The sequence below is a fragment of the Nelumbo lutea genome, chromosome 3 (genome assembly GCF_056320005.1).
Source record: "Nelumbo lutea isolate HS-2025 chromosome 3, American lotus-T2T, whole genome shotgun sequence".
In the NCBI taxonomy this organism is placed as follows: domain Eukaryota; kingdom Viridiplantae; phylum Streptophyta; class Magnoliopsida; order Proteales; family Nelumbonaceae; genus Nelumbo; species Nelumbo lutea.
Genome location: NC_142686.1, coordinates 13297676 through 13315750, shown reverse-complemented (window position 1 = coordinate 13315750; position 18075 = coordinate 13297676). Strand labels below are relative to the sequence as shown.

The 18075-nt window shown below is 40.6% G+C and overlaps 1 long non-coding RNA gene across 1 annotated transcript; it reads right to left on the bottom strand.

The window, feature by feature from the left end:
* Positions 1-669: 669 nt before the first annotated feature.
* Positions 670-1646, bottom strand: LOC148863038 (uncharacterized). The gene is made up of 2 exons (XR_016109452.1): positions 1533-1646; positions 670-960 (listed from the first exon to the last, which is right to left on the bottom strand). It is a non-coding gene; the product is annotated as an uncharacterized LOC148863038 (long non-coding RNA).
* Between the last annotated feature and the right edge of the window lie 16429 nt (positions 1647-18075).

The following is an 18075-nucleotide window of genomic DNA, read 5'->3' as shown; positions in this document are numbered from 1 at the left end:
ATTCGAACCAGACAATTAGACCATCGACTCAGAAACCAGTGGCCAGAAATGTTCCACTTCCAGGTCATTTTTTTTAAATGTTGGTGTAGATCATTCATAAATGTATATGAGATACATGGAATCAAAAAGTGTGGTGTGGACTGGTGTGGGTGTGGACTACCCTCATCAATGAGGAGTCTTTATTATAGGTGTTACGACCTCAGTCGAGCTCTCCCCAACTCATTTATGGCAAGATAACACTCGACCACATAAGTCACACCTTAATTGCCTTTTGCTTTATGGCTCCCGATATGCAGAGCTCTTATGCAATCCATTATTCTCAATTGCTCTTATTTTTGAGACCTTGGCTTACTTGAGCCCTCGACTAACTTGATCATCAGAGTCCTCACCTGTGGGACTACATCCTAGGGACTCTAATGTCTTTTAACTATTCGCAGGTGGGACTCTCGGTCTCATCACCTCAGAAGTGATGAAGCTGCCCTCGCTAGGGTGAGCGTTATTCGGTTAAAACAAAAAAAACTGAACCGAAAATTTTGGTTTCAGTTTTTTGGTTCGGTTAAATTGTTTTTGGAAACTTCGGTTTTTGGTTTAAGTTTACAGGTTGGTTAACCAAAAAACGAAATTAACCAAAATTCATTATATAATATGTAATATATAACATATAATATATAATAGGATAAATCTCTTAAACTTCCTTTACTGTTCACGAAATTGACAAACTGTATCCTTACTATTTATATATTGTGTTAAACTACCCTTAAGTTTAATGTCAAATTTACCCTTCACTATTCATTAATTTTATCCGATTGATGAAAAACCCCTGATTTCCAATTTTTTCAAAACGTTCATCCTACACCTCGCCCAAGTATGCAGCTGCCACCAAACCCTCAGTCGTAATAGCGTTGAGTTCCGATACCTCCACCAGCTCCTCCGCCACCAAGTTTCAATACCTCCTAAAGCCTGAAATTTGAAAAAAAAAAAAAAAAAAAAGAAAGAAAACAACATAAGAACAAACTGTCAATGGATTAAAAAAACAGAAGAACAACAAAAGCCCCAAATTTGAAGCTCGCGAAGAAAAGCTCATATTCAGATGAGTTTTCAGATTTCAAAGCTCATATTCAGGAGAAAAGCTCAAAAAAAAAAAAAAAAGAAAAAGAAAAAACAGAAGAACAACGGAAAACCCCATATTCAGATTTCAAAGCTTTATAATTTCTAAGTCATTACATCATCAATCAATGGATTAAAAAAAATGAAGAAAAGCACAAAAAAAAACAGAAGAACAACGGAAACCCCATATTCAGATTTCAAAGCTTTCTAATTTCTAAGTCATTGCACCAATCAATGGATTAAATAAATAAATAAACAGAATAACAACGGATGATTAAGAAAAAAACAAAAAAGCTTTCTAATTTCAAAGCTTTCACTATCTTGATGATTAAAATTATAAAGCAAATCATAAAAATAAAACAATTTCTATAAAAATGAGTAGGACCGACAAAGGAAGAGAAATAGAAATTACAAATAGTACTCACTTTTCTGTAATCAACGATGACATACAAGCTTGCTTTTCTTTTCTTCTCTGTTTCATGTTCTTCTTCTGAGCTTGAAGTGGAAACAGGTATGGGGGCAGCTTTCATCAGTTGGGCGCATATGTGAGAGTTTTAATTTCTTTATAAAGTATTTGATGGAGGATGAATTGGTCCGACCTACGAAACGATGACATGTGGATTTAACTCAGCACGAGCAACAGTTCAGCATCATAGCCTGGTAACGGCTAAGTAATAGGCCTATAAAGCAGCTCGCTATATCATAGCTCGCTACAACACGAGCTCCGGGTTCCCCGAGCTACCCCAAAGGGGATTTTTCAAGGTTATATTAGTTTGCGAGCTGGGGAAACCAGCTCGCTGAAGCCCTTAAGAAGAAAAGTCATTAGAAGTGTGTAACCCTAAAGTATTCCTAAGCTCACTACAAAATAGCTCGCAAGTGAGCAGCACGAGCGTTTCTCAGGAAACTTCTATCTGACAGACTGTACCGATCAGACTATGCCATGTCCCTTGACTGACGGCGCAGTCCCTGTCCTTTCGACAGTCTACACCCACGTCTCTCAGTAGGTGGAGGCATAACTGCCCTTTGGAGACGTGTCACCCATCCGAGCAAGGGGTACGTCGCAACGGCCACCTGTACAGCCCTGGCAGGTAACGATCGTGGTAGGAGCCCAGTGGCAGTTACACCTGATCTGACAAGAACGCCCCTATAAAAGCCCTTGAGGCAGAAGGGAAAAGGCTCTTTGAGACTTTTGAAGATTTCCGCACCCTCGTACTTGTAGGCAGAATCTATATTTGCTCGCGAGCTAATCTCTCGAGCACAGTGAAAAAGCATGACCTACACTCTTAGCTTTCGCACTCTTCTTTTTCCTTCCCCAACGTTCTGACTTAAGCATCGGAGTATTCCCACGGGGTATATCCCCAGGAATCCTTCTCTTCCATCTCCTCAGGTACCGTCCGTCGCCAACAAGGAGCCAGTCAGCTCGGAGAACGCTGAGGTCGATGCTCTGTCCCGGTTAGCCAGCACCAGCGACATCACCATGAGGACCGTGTACATAGAGGACCTACCTCGGCCTAGCATTCTCGGGGGGGCAGAGGAGGTCACTCCCGTCATTCAAGTAGAGCCGAGCTGGATTGACCCTCTCGCGAGCTTCCTGCTACACGGGACCCTCCCTGCGGACCGCAATGCCGCTAGAAGGGTAAAGCGTCAGGCAGCCAAATGCGTCATAATAGAAGGACGATTGTACCAAAGATCCTATACGCTCCCCTACTTGTGCTGCCTGCGACCTTCCCGAGCTCGTACTCCACGGCACTCATGAAGGCCTGTGCGGCGGACACTTGGTGGGCAACGGCCCTTGCCCAAAAAGCACTGCGACAGGGGTACTACTGGCCAACGATGAAAGCGGACGCTATTGAGTTTGTCAGAAAGTGTGACAAATGCCAGAAGCACGCCAACATCCATCATTAGCCCATTGTCGACCTCAAATACCTCACCAGCCCGTGGCCTTTCGCACAATGGGGTATTGACATACTTGCGTCGTTCCCTGTAATGACAAGCCAAAGGAAGTTCTTAGTGGTAGCAGTAGATTATTTCACCCAGTGGGTAGAAGCTGAACCCCTTGTAACGATTACAGCCCGAAACGTCCAGAACTTCTTTTGGAAGAACAAAGTGTGCCGCTTTGGTCTACCTTGAGTGTTAATCTCTGACAACGGCAAGCAGTTCGAAGACATAAAATCCAGAACTGGTGTTAAGATGTGGGAATATGACAAAATTTCGCTTCGGTTGCACACCCTCAAGCGAACGGACAAGTAGAGGTTACAAACAGAGCTATCCTTCGTGGATTGAAAGCACGCCTAGATCGAGCTAAAGGACTGTGGGCAGATGAACTACCCAGCGTTTTATGGGCCTACCGAACTACAAAAAAGACTGCCATAGGAGAAACTCCCTTCAACCTCACCTATGGCACCGAAGCAGTCATCCCAGTCAAGATTGAGATTCCCTCGTTACGATTGGAAACATACGACGACAAGGCAAATGAAGATGAACTACGTACCAACCTCGACCTACTCGATGAAGTAAGGGACCTTGCATATATCAGGACTGCAGCTTACCAACAAAGAGTAGCCTGATACTATAATGCCAGGGTCAAGAAGTGAAACTTTCACGTTGGCGACATGGTCCTTCGAAAAGTTACGGTACCCGAACCTAGCATTGGCAAACTCAGACTGAATTGGGAAGGGCCTTACTGAGTGAAACAAGTTCTCGGGGAAGGAACATACGAGATCGAGACCCTCGAAGGGAAACAAGTACCTCGGGGATGGAATATTGTCAACTTAAGACAATATTACCTATAACGACTGAGTAGATCACGAGTCACTCTCAAAGCCTAAGGGCCAAAATGCCGAGCTAACATGATCTCGGTGCAATAAACACATAGCTCGGGCATGCATGGCACCATAGGGATGCCTTAAAACGTCAAAAGACAGCTCGGAACAACAATTGTCGAAGGGTCCTACTTTGAGTAAGTAGCTTTAAGTTACTTGAAACCATGAGGACATTGTGGCAAAAAGGAAAATTCATCATTGCTTCAATATATATATATATATATATATATATATATATATACACGAAAGAAAAATAGCAAATGACAAAGCAATAATCGAGCTAAATAGCTGGGAAAGTCTAACTGAAGGTAAAAAGGCACAACCGTCCAGCAAAAGATCATTTCAAGACCGGGTTTATGGCACATGGGAACCACCAGAAGTCCAGAAAAACGCTGCTGAATCCTCAGGGACTCGCCTCCTCGTCCTCATCCTCCGGAGAGTCAGTTTCTTCTTCCTTCGCCTGGTTCGCCGTTTCGGGAGATAGACCCTTCATAGTGATGCCGTTGAGGTTGAGCCCGGAGAATTTCTTTCGGACCAACCACCGGTAGAGCTTGAACCTGGAGTGGTACGAAATTGAACCGTACTCTACTTGGAGGTCATGATATTCATGGGAATCTTTGAAGTCCCAGACTGCCTTCTCTCGCTCGGCCTCCACCATGTTGTCAAAATTCCGAGTTCGATCCAATAGAGAGGACTCCAAATCCTGAACCTATTGGCAAAGGAGCTCCATCTCCCTGCCACCCTTGACGACTCCTTGTAACGCGCGCTCTCTTCAGAAAGCCTGGCAATTTGCGCCTCCTGGTCTCGGACGAGCAGCTCTTGGGACTCGCTCCCCTTGCGAGTGTGAAGAAGCTCGCCCCGAGTCCGGTTGAGCTCGCCTTGAAGCTTCTGAATGTTGACCTTCTGGTTATGGGTGTCCCAGGAGTGGAAGTGCATTTGGAGGGCCATGGCATGTATGGCAGTGTTTACCTGCCAATAAGAGACAAGTGTCAAAAGACAACAAAAAAAAAAAAAGAAAGGACAAAGGAAGATAGAAGGACCACTTACCAACATACATTGAAAAGCAATGAGCGCGGAAAGATCCCCAGGCTCCATCGCTCCCCACTTAGCGACCTCCTTATTGCAGATCGCTCTCCAACTCATCCTACGAGCCACGACGAAGTCGTTTACGCCCTCCCAGTTCCTCACTAGGAGCCACGAATAGGGAAATGATCGAGAGGGACCCGGGGGGACTACCTCTTGCTACAGGAGCTCACCCTCCTCGAGGCTGACCCTGCCGGCACCCCCTTCGGGTGGAGGCGGCGGAGAGGTGAAGCCCAGCTCGACAAACCCAAACTCAATACCCCCGAAGGGGGGAGTCTGGTTGGGGCGCGACCTCTTTACTTTGCGCCTCTGGTTGCTTGACAAAAGGCGGCGCGAATCAATGCCAAACATGAGGGCTGCCAAGAAGAAACCATAAAGTATCAGTTCGATAAGAACAAAGTACATGTATATACACAACATTGTGACAAGATACTATGCGACCTAAAGAGGCAACCTACCCGGGCTCAGGCCGGCCTGCACGAGCTTCTTCTCGATCAAGTAATCTGAATAGAGGAAGCCAACTGATGCCCAGGACATCATTGTTTTTTGAGTGTCGGGGTCTAGCTCAACCCCGGAGTCATGGATGGCACCCCTCCAAGAAGTAGGGAAGGGCCACCCCTCAGGGTTGCGGACCAAAAATTAATCCCATTTCTAGGCAGGAATTTTATTTGGAAGCTCATATAAGAGCTTGTAGCCACGACCAGGAGAGAAGTAGTAGAAACACCTCTCCGGAGGAGCCCCAGGAGTGGCATTCTTTATACAAAGGATAGCGGAAAAAATGTCGAGGTTCAAGGAAATACAATATTCACAACACAAGGATATAGTCCCAACCATGTTCCGAATGGCGTTGGGATGAAGCTGATCGATGGTGACGTTAAAGTGGTTTAGCACCTCCACTATCAAGGGGCTCAGGGGGAGACGTAGGCCAGCCTCGAGTGCTCCTGGTAGATAACTATCTCATTGGGATCATGCTCCCACGGAAAGTTACCGGTGGGAAGGCAGTAGAGGAGGTCCCTGAGAAGCTGGAAATAGCTAATCAAAGACCTAAGTCTCCCCTCTGTAATGGAGGAAGGACCGAAAGTGTCGGGCTCCCTTCCTCGGGAAGTGGAGGCTCCATCATCGGAGGTCTCCTGGGCCCCCGGGGCCCGTTCCCAAGCTCCCCCCGAGTTTGAGGGAGCATCATCATCCTGGTCACCGCCCCGATGACGAGATGAAGTGAACTGAGGAACTTGAGTAGACTTGACAGATGTGCGACCTCAGAATCCAAAGGCAGCAAGATGGCGTGAGGGAAAATGAGACCTAGAGGGCCCTTCTATTTATAGCCTCCACACCTTCGAATCAACGGCCCAAATTAAGGCAGATCCGACAGTTCTCAGGTGTACTGACCGCACACCTTCTGAAAACCGAAAGGCAATTGGCTGCACATCTCCCATGATTGAGGTAATGATGGCTACACGACATTCGGAGTTAAGAGCCACTTTAGCACATTTTCGGAATTTGAAAAGTCAGAAAATCTCCTGATTCCCGCAAACGCATTTAATGTGAGTAGTCAATCAAGTTTGAATTTCGGTCAAATCAGTCCCTCATACTCCATGAACTCCTTGCGCTAAGGCAGCGCTCTCAGCTCGAGGAGTGGGGAGCAATCGATGGAGGATGATTTGGCCCGACCTACGAAATGATGACACGTGGACTTGACTCAGCACGAACAACAACTCAGCATCATAGCCTGGTAACGGCTAAGTAACAAGCCTATAAAGCAACTCGCTATATCATAGCTCGCTGAAGAAGGAGCTCGCTACAACACAAGCTCCGGGTTCCCCGAGCTACCCCGAAGGGAATTTTCCGAGGCTACCTTAGCTCACGAGCTGGGAAACCAGCTCGCTCAAGCCCCTAAGCAGAAAAGTCATTAGAAGGGTAACCCTGAAGTATTCCTAAGCTCGCTACAAAATTGCTCGCAAGTGAGCAGCACGATCGTTTCTCAGGAAGCTTCTACTTGACAGACCGTACCGATTAGACTGCGCCATGTCCCTTGACTAATGGTGCAATCCCTATCCTTTCGACAGTCTGCGCCCACGTCTCTCAGCAGGCGGAGGCATGTCTGCCCTTTGGAGATGTGTCACCCATCCGAGCAAGGGGTACGTCGCAACGGCCACCTGCACAGCCCTGGTAGGTAACGGCTGTGGAAGGGGCCCAATGGCAGTTACGCCCGATCTGACAAGAATGCCCCTATAAAATCCCTTGAGGCAGAAGGGAAAAGGCTCTCTGAAACTTTTGAAGATTTCCGTACCCTCGTACTTGAAGGCGGAATCTATATTTTCTTGCGAGCTAATCTCTCGAGCACAGTGAAAAAACACGACCTACACTCTTAGCTTATGCTCTCTTCTTTTTCCTTCCCTAGCGTTCTGACTTAAGCATTGGAGTATTCCCACTGGGTATATCCCTGGGAATCCTTCTCTTCCATCTCTTCAGGTACCGTTCGTCGCCAACAAGGAGCCAGTCAGCAACCAGCTATGAGTGTTTGGATTGCGCACCATCAGTATCTATTCAGTCATTTGATCCAATCTCTTTATTCTCTCTGAATCTTGAAATGGGTGTTTGAGAGTTGTGTTGTAGGGGTCTCTGGGGCTTTTAGCGATCCCACCGGCATTGCTGGTTCTTAATAATACCAAAATCACTGCCATCGCTGCAACTTCCAACAATGGTGGTGAACAATAAGGATGTTTTAGAAATTTTAAAAAAATTACCATCCACGTGATGTCACATGTGAACGGAGTGTGACAAAAAATTTATGGCAAGGGAGGTTTTAGACAATTGTCAAAAAACTTAAGGGTTGCTTTAGACAATATCTAAATAGTAAGGGTACAGTTTGTCAATTTCATGAACATTAAGATAGTTTAAGAGATTTACCCTATATAATATGCTATATATTTATATATTAATATATTATATAGTATATTATAATGAAATTCAGTTTCATAATATTATATATATATATATATATATAATATTATATATATATATATATATATATGTGTGTGTGTGTGTGTGTGTGTGTTATAATATAGAATATTTTATGTATGTTAATGAAATTTGGTTTTAATTGAAATAATTGAAATTTTCGATTTCGATTGTTTTGATTTTCTTGTAATTTGGTCTTGGTTTGGTTTTTATTTATTTTTTATTTTGGTTTTTAAAATTTCAGTTTATATGGACACCCCTTACCCTCGCCCCCATCTTTGGCAGCATCATTAGAAAACAAGTAGTGTGAGACTCAAGAAGATGAAACTTTCCAATTGTCCATTCTAGAACGTTTCAGAGAGGTAGAATGGAGAAAGCAAAACAGATTGAAGCAAGGAAAAGAAAGTACCTGCAACTACAAATGCTTCTCATCTTTGCACTCTGCAACTTTTTAGACATTTTTTCCATTGAGAGTAGCATGGAAGTTAGGATGCATAGATGGTTGAAGCTTGAAGTAACTCTTACTAATGCTCTACTCTAGCTTCTAGGAGAATCGAGTGTATACCAAGTTAATAATATAAAATTATAAATAGAAAAAAAAAAGAAACAAATGAGAAAGAGAGTACTATGCTCACCACCCATATGCATTTGAAAATTCTTAGATATATTTTGAAATTTTGAAAGCAAATGAGAGATAAAAGAGTCACAAGGTATATTAAGTCTTTTTGAAAAACTTAAGGTACATTTAAATCAATTTATGAAAACTCAAAATATCTTTGTATTTTACCCTAAATTTAAAGATGGAGGGATAAATTAACTAGTACTCATTGTCAGGATGCACCCTCATGAATTGGGTTCAAGTTAATTAGTTATCTAACCACACCCATTTCATCATCATCATCATCATTACCATCATCATCCAACCATAACTATACTTAGAGTTGTAGAATGCGCTAACCCAGTCAAGTGATGCATGAACAATGCGTGAGGCCACCAGTAACCAAGAGAAACCCTTTGTTCTATACCTCCAAATCCTAGAGAGAGATGTTCATAGTTCTATTAACCGAAGCATGGGTCTATTTTCCAAACCAAACATCAATCGGAATTGAACCAAAACCAATTGGTTAATTGGCAATTTTTATATTGGCTTTTAACCAAAACCAAATCAATGGTTCGGTTAACCACAAATTTTGATTCAATTTCACAGATTCAGTTCAATTTTTTGTTTTAATTTGATAATCACACGGGGAACGAGCGAGCAAGAGAGAGAGATGGCAATAAACAATGAGATCATTAAGCACTCCCATGGAGAGAGAAGAATTTAGGTAATGTTTGGTTTGAAGGAAAAAGTAAGAAAAGGAAAGAAAAACTGAAAAGATAGGAAAATCTTTATAAATCTTGTATTGATTTCTCTGTCTTTCTCTTTCTTTCCCAATCTTTTACTTCAAATCAAACATAGTTTAAGGTGAGAGAGGAATGACAATAAACAACAAGATCATTTAAGCACTGATCCCATGGGTCCCATGGGTGCATTTGTAGCCATTGATTTTCCATACCGTACATGTAGGCCATAAGACGCTTTAGTCAATTTACCTCAGATTCTTAGGTGTAGAGGGAGAATTGTTTTAACAGCAATCCAACTCTCTAGTGAATTCAGTAGCTGCAGCACACCAAAATCCTACGATTGACTTAGACAAAAGTGTTTGTTTACGGTAGTCCATGATTCCATGTTTTTTCACCGTGTCAAGCTCGGCCATTCCACACATCATATTCGGGGAAAAATATGCGGCTGTTTGGCATCGTTGCCATTTTCTGGAGCAATGGTGCCACATCAGTACATCGAAAAAAATGGTGCTTTAGGAAACGGGTATTTGTTTGAAACCGTTTTTTCATAAAAAAATGATGTTTCAAGCCTCACCTTGGAAATTGAAAATCATGGCTTGGAGCAACGCTAAATTTGACGTCCTAGAGTTGCAGCTCATTGTTGCCAAAAGGGTAGTGATGTGGCAATGGATAATGGGTACCAGTGCTGAAAACATTTCCTGGAGCAATGGTACCAAACAGAAAAAGTTGTTGTTGCTCCACGAAATGTCCTACCTGGCAGAAACGATTCCAAACGAAAAAAAAAAAGACAAATGGTGCCCCAAGCCATACATCAGCAACACTATTTTCTCAGAAAACGTGTTGCAACTGTAGCATCAATGTATGAATAATTGTCGTGCGTGTGGGGTAGAACACTAATTGCTCTCAATATTTAAAAGAAAAAAAAAATCACAAGAGGGATTAATGGATTGACATATTATACCCAGATTCCAACCATGGTTTAGCGGAACCCGTGTGATCTATTGAATTTGTTAAGTGAAAGCTAAATAATAAAAACATATAAGAATATATAGTTATTTTATATTTTATATTTTTAAAATAATTATTAATTTTATATTTTATATATTATTTTCACTAATTTTTTACAATACAAAAAGGACAATAATTAATTTCAGCTAGGGTTGTTCATCAAACTAATGAAATCAGCCAACTCTACCCAAGTTGGTCACTTTCCTATTACTTCTAGTCGGCTTTGATTCAATAATTTCCCAACCTGACCAGGTTGGATTAGTTTCGTTTTGACCATTTGTAAATCGATCAAAATCAAACAACCAAACAAAAGATCTTTATTAATATTTTATATTTTTAATAATTTTTTTTAATACGAGAAAGGGAAAATTCCCATATTTCTTAGTCTAAAATATTTTATACCATAAATTTAATTTTTAAATGCCATTATATTTTTTTAATCTAAACTTAACTTTTAAGTTTAAATCTTTTGAACCGACCAACCAAACAAAAAATCGATCCAAAATGCTACAACCCGAGTTAGTTTTCACTAATGGTCAATCGATTTCGAGTGACCAACTCCCCAACTTGACCGGGTCGATTTGGTTGGCCAAACAACCTACAATTATTGAAAATATATTGATAATGAAAATACAATAAATAACTAATAAAAATACAATAAATAGTTTAATGTCTAATAAATATTAATCAATAAATTAAAACAAAAATAGAATAAGTACAATAAATTAAACTTAAGAAGTTAAATAATAGTAGTTTAAACTCTAATAAGTATTAAAAAATTTCTATTAAATGACAAAGCAAAAATAAATTTATACATAATTATTGAAAATATTTTTATCACAAAAAAATAATAATTACTGTAGATACAATTAATATTAATTTTAGTATAAATAAATATATAATAAATATATATTAAGAAATTAAAATTATTCTTAAAATATTAATTTTATAAAACTTATTTTCTGGAATTATTAATTTATATATTACATAATATTAAACATTTTGTTATATAATTATGTAGTTATTTTAATAATTTTTTATTTAAGACATTTAATTATTGAAATATTTAAATAATGTTTTACTTTTTAGTGTTAAATTTTATTGTTTGAATAACATTTAAATTAAATTATGCAGAAAATTCTAATTTATATTGTTAGTACATTCTTTCTTTTTATATTTTGTCAAAATATTAAATTATTGATAATATGGATATTATTAAATTATTGATAATATGGATATTATTAAATCTATTGTGATATTTTTTTGTATTCTTAATAATGTAACCATTTCTGGTCACGTACCATTTTTTGTGATGTATAAATTTTTTTGGCTAAGTACCTTGTAATTTGACCCGGTGGTGACGTGCCTTGGTGATGAGCTACTTGGTGGTGAACTCCCTAGTAGAGAACTGCCTGGTGACGAGCTTCTTGGTGGCGAGCTTCCTGGCGATGAACTGCCCGGTGGCGAACTGCTTAGTGGCAAACTGCCTGGTGGCGAACTGCCTAGTGGACTCGTCATTTGACTTGCTCCTAGGCGCCCTGCAACTCGGAGGGTGGTGGAGCTCCCTGGTGCAGCGCAACCCGACTACCCTCTGTAGGAGGTGATTTCCTCTCCTTTGTAGGCGGCGGGAGCTGAGGGACCTGCGAGAACTGAATCAGAGGACCCAGGGGTATTTTCCTGGTGGGGAGTCTCCGATGCCTAAGTTAGCATTTTGATTACAAAGAGCTTGGAGAGAAATGAGAGAGCTAGAGAGCAAGGGTTACCATCCTTTTTTCCCCATCCCCCCCCCCCTTTGGGGAGTGAGGTCTTTATATACCGGAGTCCTCGCAGGTTAGGTGGGTGAAAATCCTCCAAACGGTAAGACTCGTCACATCCCGTCAGAACTGGGGTACGGTGGTGAACTCCTCGAGGTTGTCAGGCCGGCGCTTGTGTCAGGCGGCCAGGTCGGCGCTTGGGCCAGGTTGTCAAGTCGCCTCCTATGTTAGTCGGCGGGTCGGTGTCTGGGCTAGGTTGTCAAGTCGACACCTGTGTTAGTCGGCGGGTTAGTGTCTGGGCCAGGTTGTCAGGCAGGAGATCTTCCTGCGATATTCCAAACTACTCTTTTGTACTGAGCTACCCTACAAGTGGCAAGCTGCCCTGGGGAGCTATGCTGAGCTCCTTGTGGCGAGCTTTGCCGAGCTGCCTGGCTCCTTGGAGAGCTACCTAGCTCCTTGGTGAGCTCTTTGGAGAGCTACCGAGCTCCTTGGAGAGCTGCCTAGCTCCTTGGCAAGCTCTTTGGTGAGCTACCGAGCTCGCGGAGTATGCCGTTATGGTTCATCGGTGGGCGTCTTATGGGTTGCCAGGTTGGCCAAATCGGATCATATGCCAGGCTGATCCGTGTAGGCCGCGCGTAGGCCGTGCCAGGCAGCGCCAAGTCGCGTGCAGGCCGCACGCAGGCTGCTTCAGGTTGCGCACAGGCCGCGCCAGGCCGCGTGCAGGTTACACCAGGCTGTGCCAAGCTAGCTAGACTGGCACCCGGGTGGGACACCAACTTGGTAAGTTGTTGCCTGGGTGTTTGCCTAGTTGTCACGAGGTGCCACGTGTCACAATTTCACTGGAGGGCCAAATCTGCCCTCATCAATTGCCCCCCACTCCCGAGCTGAGAGTAACTCAGCGAAGGGAGTAGATTTCTTTTGGCCCGTAAGTTGACGAGCTAGTAAGTGCTAATCCAATTTCTTAGGCTTCGGGAGCTGCCTGTATGTGGCAAGCTGCCAGTAAGGCGAGGGGTCTCCACTAGTTCAGTAGTGTAGCCCTTAGGCTCTGGGGCAACTTATAGTTCACTTTTGCTGATTTTGCTCCTGCCGAGGAAGCGACTAGATATTTAGCAATAGTGTGGCCCATAGGCTTTGGGAGTGACTCATAATCTACTCTTCTTTGACTTTGCCCGTGTCGGAGAAGCAACCGGGTCTTAAGAAGTAATGTGGCCCGTAGGCTTTGGGAGTGACTCGTAGTGTACTCTTTTTTTACTTTGACCGTGCTAGAGAGGCAACCGGGTCTTAAGCAGTAATGTGGCCCATAGGCTTTGGGAGTGACTCATAGTCTACTCTTTTTTTACTTTGCCCGTGCCGGAGAGGCGACCGGGTATTAAGCAGTAATGTGGCCCGTAGGCTTTGGGAGTGACTCGTAGTCTACTCTTTTTTTACTTTGCTCGTGCAGGAGAGGCGACCGGGTCTTAAGCAGTAATGTGGCCCGTAGGCTTTGCCTATGAGGTGTCGAGCTATGATTGTGCTGCATCAGCTTCATAATGCCGGTCACCCACTCCTACAAGAAGCTACTAGGTGCTCGACCTTCGGGGGCAGCACTACTAACTTTAGGTCGCCATATCACACGGGAGCCTTGGAAGGCTCGACCGATAAGGGTGCCTATGTAGTCTGTTGGCTGCCAACTCCCGTGGAAGCCACGAAGAGCTCATCTTTGTAGGGGGGACCTTGCGGAGAGGACTGATGAGGCATTATTTGAATTGAAAGTAAGGTTGGTAGAGCTACTTAGTCTGTTAGCTCCCTGCATAGTCTTTGAGTTCATAAAAAATGTAAACTATAAAGCGATAGCTTCAATTTCTAAAAAGTAAGGACTTAGCTTTGGTAAGATAAGAACTTAGCTTTTTGTAGGATGATAACTTAGCTTTTTGTAGCGTGTTCCCACAAACGGTGACAACTGATGTAACCGTTTCTGGTCACGTACCATTTTTTGTGATGTATAAATTTTTTTGGCTAAGTACCTCATTATTTGACCCGGTGGTGAAGTGCCTTGGTGATGAGCTACTTGGTGGCGAACTGCCTGGTGGTGAACTGCCTAGTAGCGAACTGCCTGGCGGCGAACTGCTTGGTGGCGAACTGCCTGGTGGCGAACTGCCTAGTGACGAACTGCCTGGTGGCGAGCTCCCTGGTGGACTCGTCATTTGACCTGCTCCTAGGCGGCCTGCAACTCGGAGGGTGGTGGAGCTCCCTGGTGCAGCACAACCCGACTACCCTCTACAGGAGGTGATTTCCACTCCTTTGTAGGCGGTGGGAGCTGAGGGACCTACGAGAACTGAATCAGAGGACCCGGGGGTATTTTCCTGGCGGGGACTCTCCGATGGAGAGCTGCCTAGCACCTTGGCGAGCTCTTTGGTGAGCTACCGAGCTCCTTGGCGAGCTCCTTGGTGAGCTACCGAGCTCACGGGGTATGCCGTTATGGTTCATCGGTGGGCGTCTTATGGGTTGCCAGGTCGCCCAGGCCGCGCTAGGTCACGCTCAGGTTGTGTGCAGGCCGCTTCAAGTCACGCGCAGGCCGCATGCAGGTCGCGCCAGGCTGCGCCAGGCCAGCCAGACCGGCGCCCGGGTGGGACACCAACTTGGTAAGTTGTTGCCTGGGTGTTTGCCTAGTTGTCACGAGGTGCCACATGTCATTTCACTGGAGGACCAAATCTGCCCTCATCACATAATAAATATTTTAAAGTTATTATATAATTTTATTTTAATTTTTAAATTATTTTTAAAATTTTCAATTCAAACTTTCTTTAGATAGATATAGATAAAAAGTCAAGGAGAGGATAAATAGGAATTAGAGATAATTTAGGAGAAAATGGGTGAGGTAGTTTTGGAGAAATTTTAGGAGATGATAATATTTAGGTTATTGAGAATGTGTGTGTGTGGGGGGGGGGAGAGAGAGAGAGATTTTAGGTAATTGTTCATAGGAAAGGTGAGCATATCATTGGTTGTTTAAAAATGATTTGGAATGAAAAAATTCAAAATTCAAAAAAAAATGAGAAAATTTCTAGAATGTTGTGTTTTAGTGTATATATAGAGGGGGTCATGCGATGTATGGGATGGGGCTCCCCTCCTTGTCCCTCACCCCCGTAAGTCAAGGCACTCTACTCCATCCCCACCCCAACCCTAATGGCGAGGCAAGTTCAAGGCGAGGCCCCATTCCCCACCCTAAGGCAACCACCTAAAAAAAATTTATTTATGGATATTTTACAAACAGGATTATGGAAATTTTGGGGTATTTTAGGAATTGGATTATGACAATTTGGGGGTATTTTATAAGTAAAGTTACGAGTTCATAGGATTATAAGAATATGAGGATAACTTAAAGATATTTTAAAAATCAATATTAAATCTCTGGATATTTTACTAGTTTACCATTGGGTTCGGAGAATTATATGCAAACCCCATCCCTAATTTGGGGCAAAGATATTTTCCCTCTCTCCACCCCATTTCTACCCCGTTTCCTTTTACAATTTGAGAAAACTTGCCTCGTTCGGTGTGGGGCAGGGTATGGCCCAGTTTTAAAAGAAAAAATTGCCATCTCTACAATTATAATAATATTATAGAACTAATTAACTAATAGTAAATTAAATAACTATAAATTATAATGATTTATGATAAATTCTAAAAAAATATTGAAATTGTTATTGATTAGTAGTAATGTATAGTAATTAATTATTTACAATAACTATAAATTAATATAAATTATTTACTTTTTACGGAGAAGTACGAACAGACCCAATGCAGATTTCTTATCTCCACTACAAAGCTATAAACATTCAAAATGTCAAAAACCCCCACTCTACACACCAATGCCCACCCGTGAATTGGCATCATTTCCGAGTTGGCGCCCACCCCAACTGTACTTTGGGTCTAAAGATTTTGACCCTGGGCTGAACCGTCATTCTCCCTACTTTTAAGCCTATTTTTTTACTATTAATCAAAGTAAATGTAATTATAGTAAATTAATGTGATTATGGTAAATTACATTATTTTTAATTAAAAGTCAACCGAGTGGTCTACATTGGTGTGGATAGACTTAATAATTTTCCTAAATTATTTATGATTATTTATTGAAATAATAATAATGGATAGTTATTTAAATAGTTATGAAACAATGTCTGATAGATTAATTTCCTAATTTAAATTTTCTAAATTTTTAATAATTATTTAGTTGAATAATAATGGATTATTATTTAGATAGTTTTGGAGAATATTTTTTTCATATATTAATTTCTTATTTTTTTAATTAGTTATTTAAAAAATAATTATGGATTATTAGTTAAAGATTTTCCCTAAATTATTTGAAAATTTTTATCTATAATTATTGATTTTATATAAATTTGTAAATTACATTAATTAATAATATCTTTTATCAATAAATTATCATTGTAAAAATTTAATTAAAATTTTTTAAACTACAATGATTAATGTAAATTACACTAAATGTTGAAATTTTGAACATTTATTAATAACCAAAATTTATTAAATAATGGATTTTTTATTAATTTTTGTTAGATTATTAGATTGTTTAATATTTGTTAAATAATATATTAGTTTTGGTAGAATATTTTCCAAAAAATTTTAATAATTTCCATAACTAAGGGATTATTTAATAATAGAATGTTATTTAAGAATAAATTATTTAACAATAATGGAAAATGTCATGAATATATATAGGAAACATTGAATTCCTCTTATTCCCCTATCGAAATCACATCTATAGATATAAATATTGTTTGATTTGGAAAACCAAGTCTTAATGAATTATGAACCTATTTTTATGGGAAATTGGAGAGAATAGAGAATTAGAGATAAAAGTGAAGGAGAGGATAAAACATATATTGAGCTAATTAAGGAGAGAGAGAGATGTCGGATCGGATTCAAATTCAAATCAAATCCTATCTGATCAGATTGGATTCGAATATACCCTGATTCAAATCCGATCCGATCCATTTTCGTCTCTATTTGTGTCTACACAGCCACTATATATGAGATGTGCATAGAAATGGCAACATCGCAAGTTCGGGGCAAGGACCATACTCCTATCCTGACCCCAACTTTTAAGTTAGTCCCTAGTCCCAAAGGGGAGAAAAGTTATCTTCCATTTTCAATTCCTGATGAAGACAAGTTTCCCAAGGACCTAAATTCCTGAGTTTTTTTTATTAGAAGTTTTTATGGGAAAAGATTTATTTTAAATAAGGAAAAATTTTAAAATATAAAGAAAGGTAATTTATGAAATTTCTTACTATTGCTAAACCCCCCTATTTTGGCAAATGCATTCACCTCCCTTGAACTTTCTAACATAGTTGCAAGTAGATCCTCTTTGTTATAATCCACCACCATGAGACATGAAAATGTCCAAAACATTCATGCAATTATCAGGCTAGTTTCTACTGAAAAAAATACAAACTTTATAAACAATAAAAAAAGAGAATCAAGTTATAGCTCTACATGATATGAAGAGAATATTTGGAAAATAAATTAATTTCATAAAAGAGATTGAAAAGGTTTAGGTTATATATTCATATAAAGAGAAAAATTGGTCAAAGTAATTGCATGAGTATTTTTAACATTTTCATGTGTCTTTTTAGAGGATTAGTAAGCATGCACATGGAAATTCTAGATGATGATAATGATAGTAACAATGTATTCAAAATTTTCTATAAAATTTATGTGTTTTTTATTTTTTGTTTTTATATTTTTATGTTTTATATTTTTATTGTTAATCAAACCAAATCAAAATCTAATTACATAAACATCTCATCCAAATATGTGATAATTGGATTGATTTGTGAAGTTTCAAGTATCATTGACAGGCCTACATACTTTGCTAGACTTTTCTTTTTGCAATGTTTTTTCTTTTTGGTGTAAGATTTAAATAGAGGGAATTGAATGAGGTGAAAAGTAGTAGTTCAATTTACAATTTAAACATTACAGTTAAATAGGAACTAAATTTAAAAATG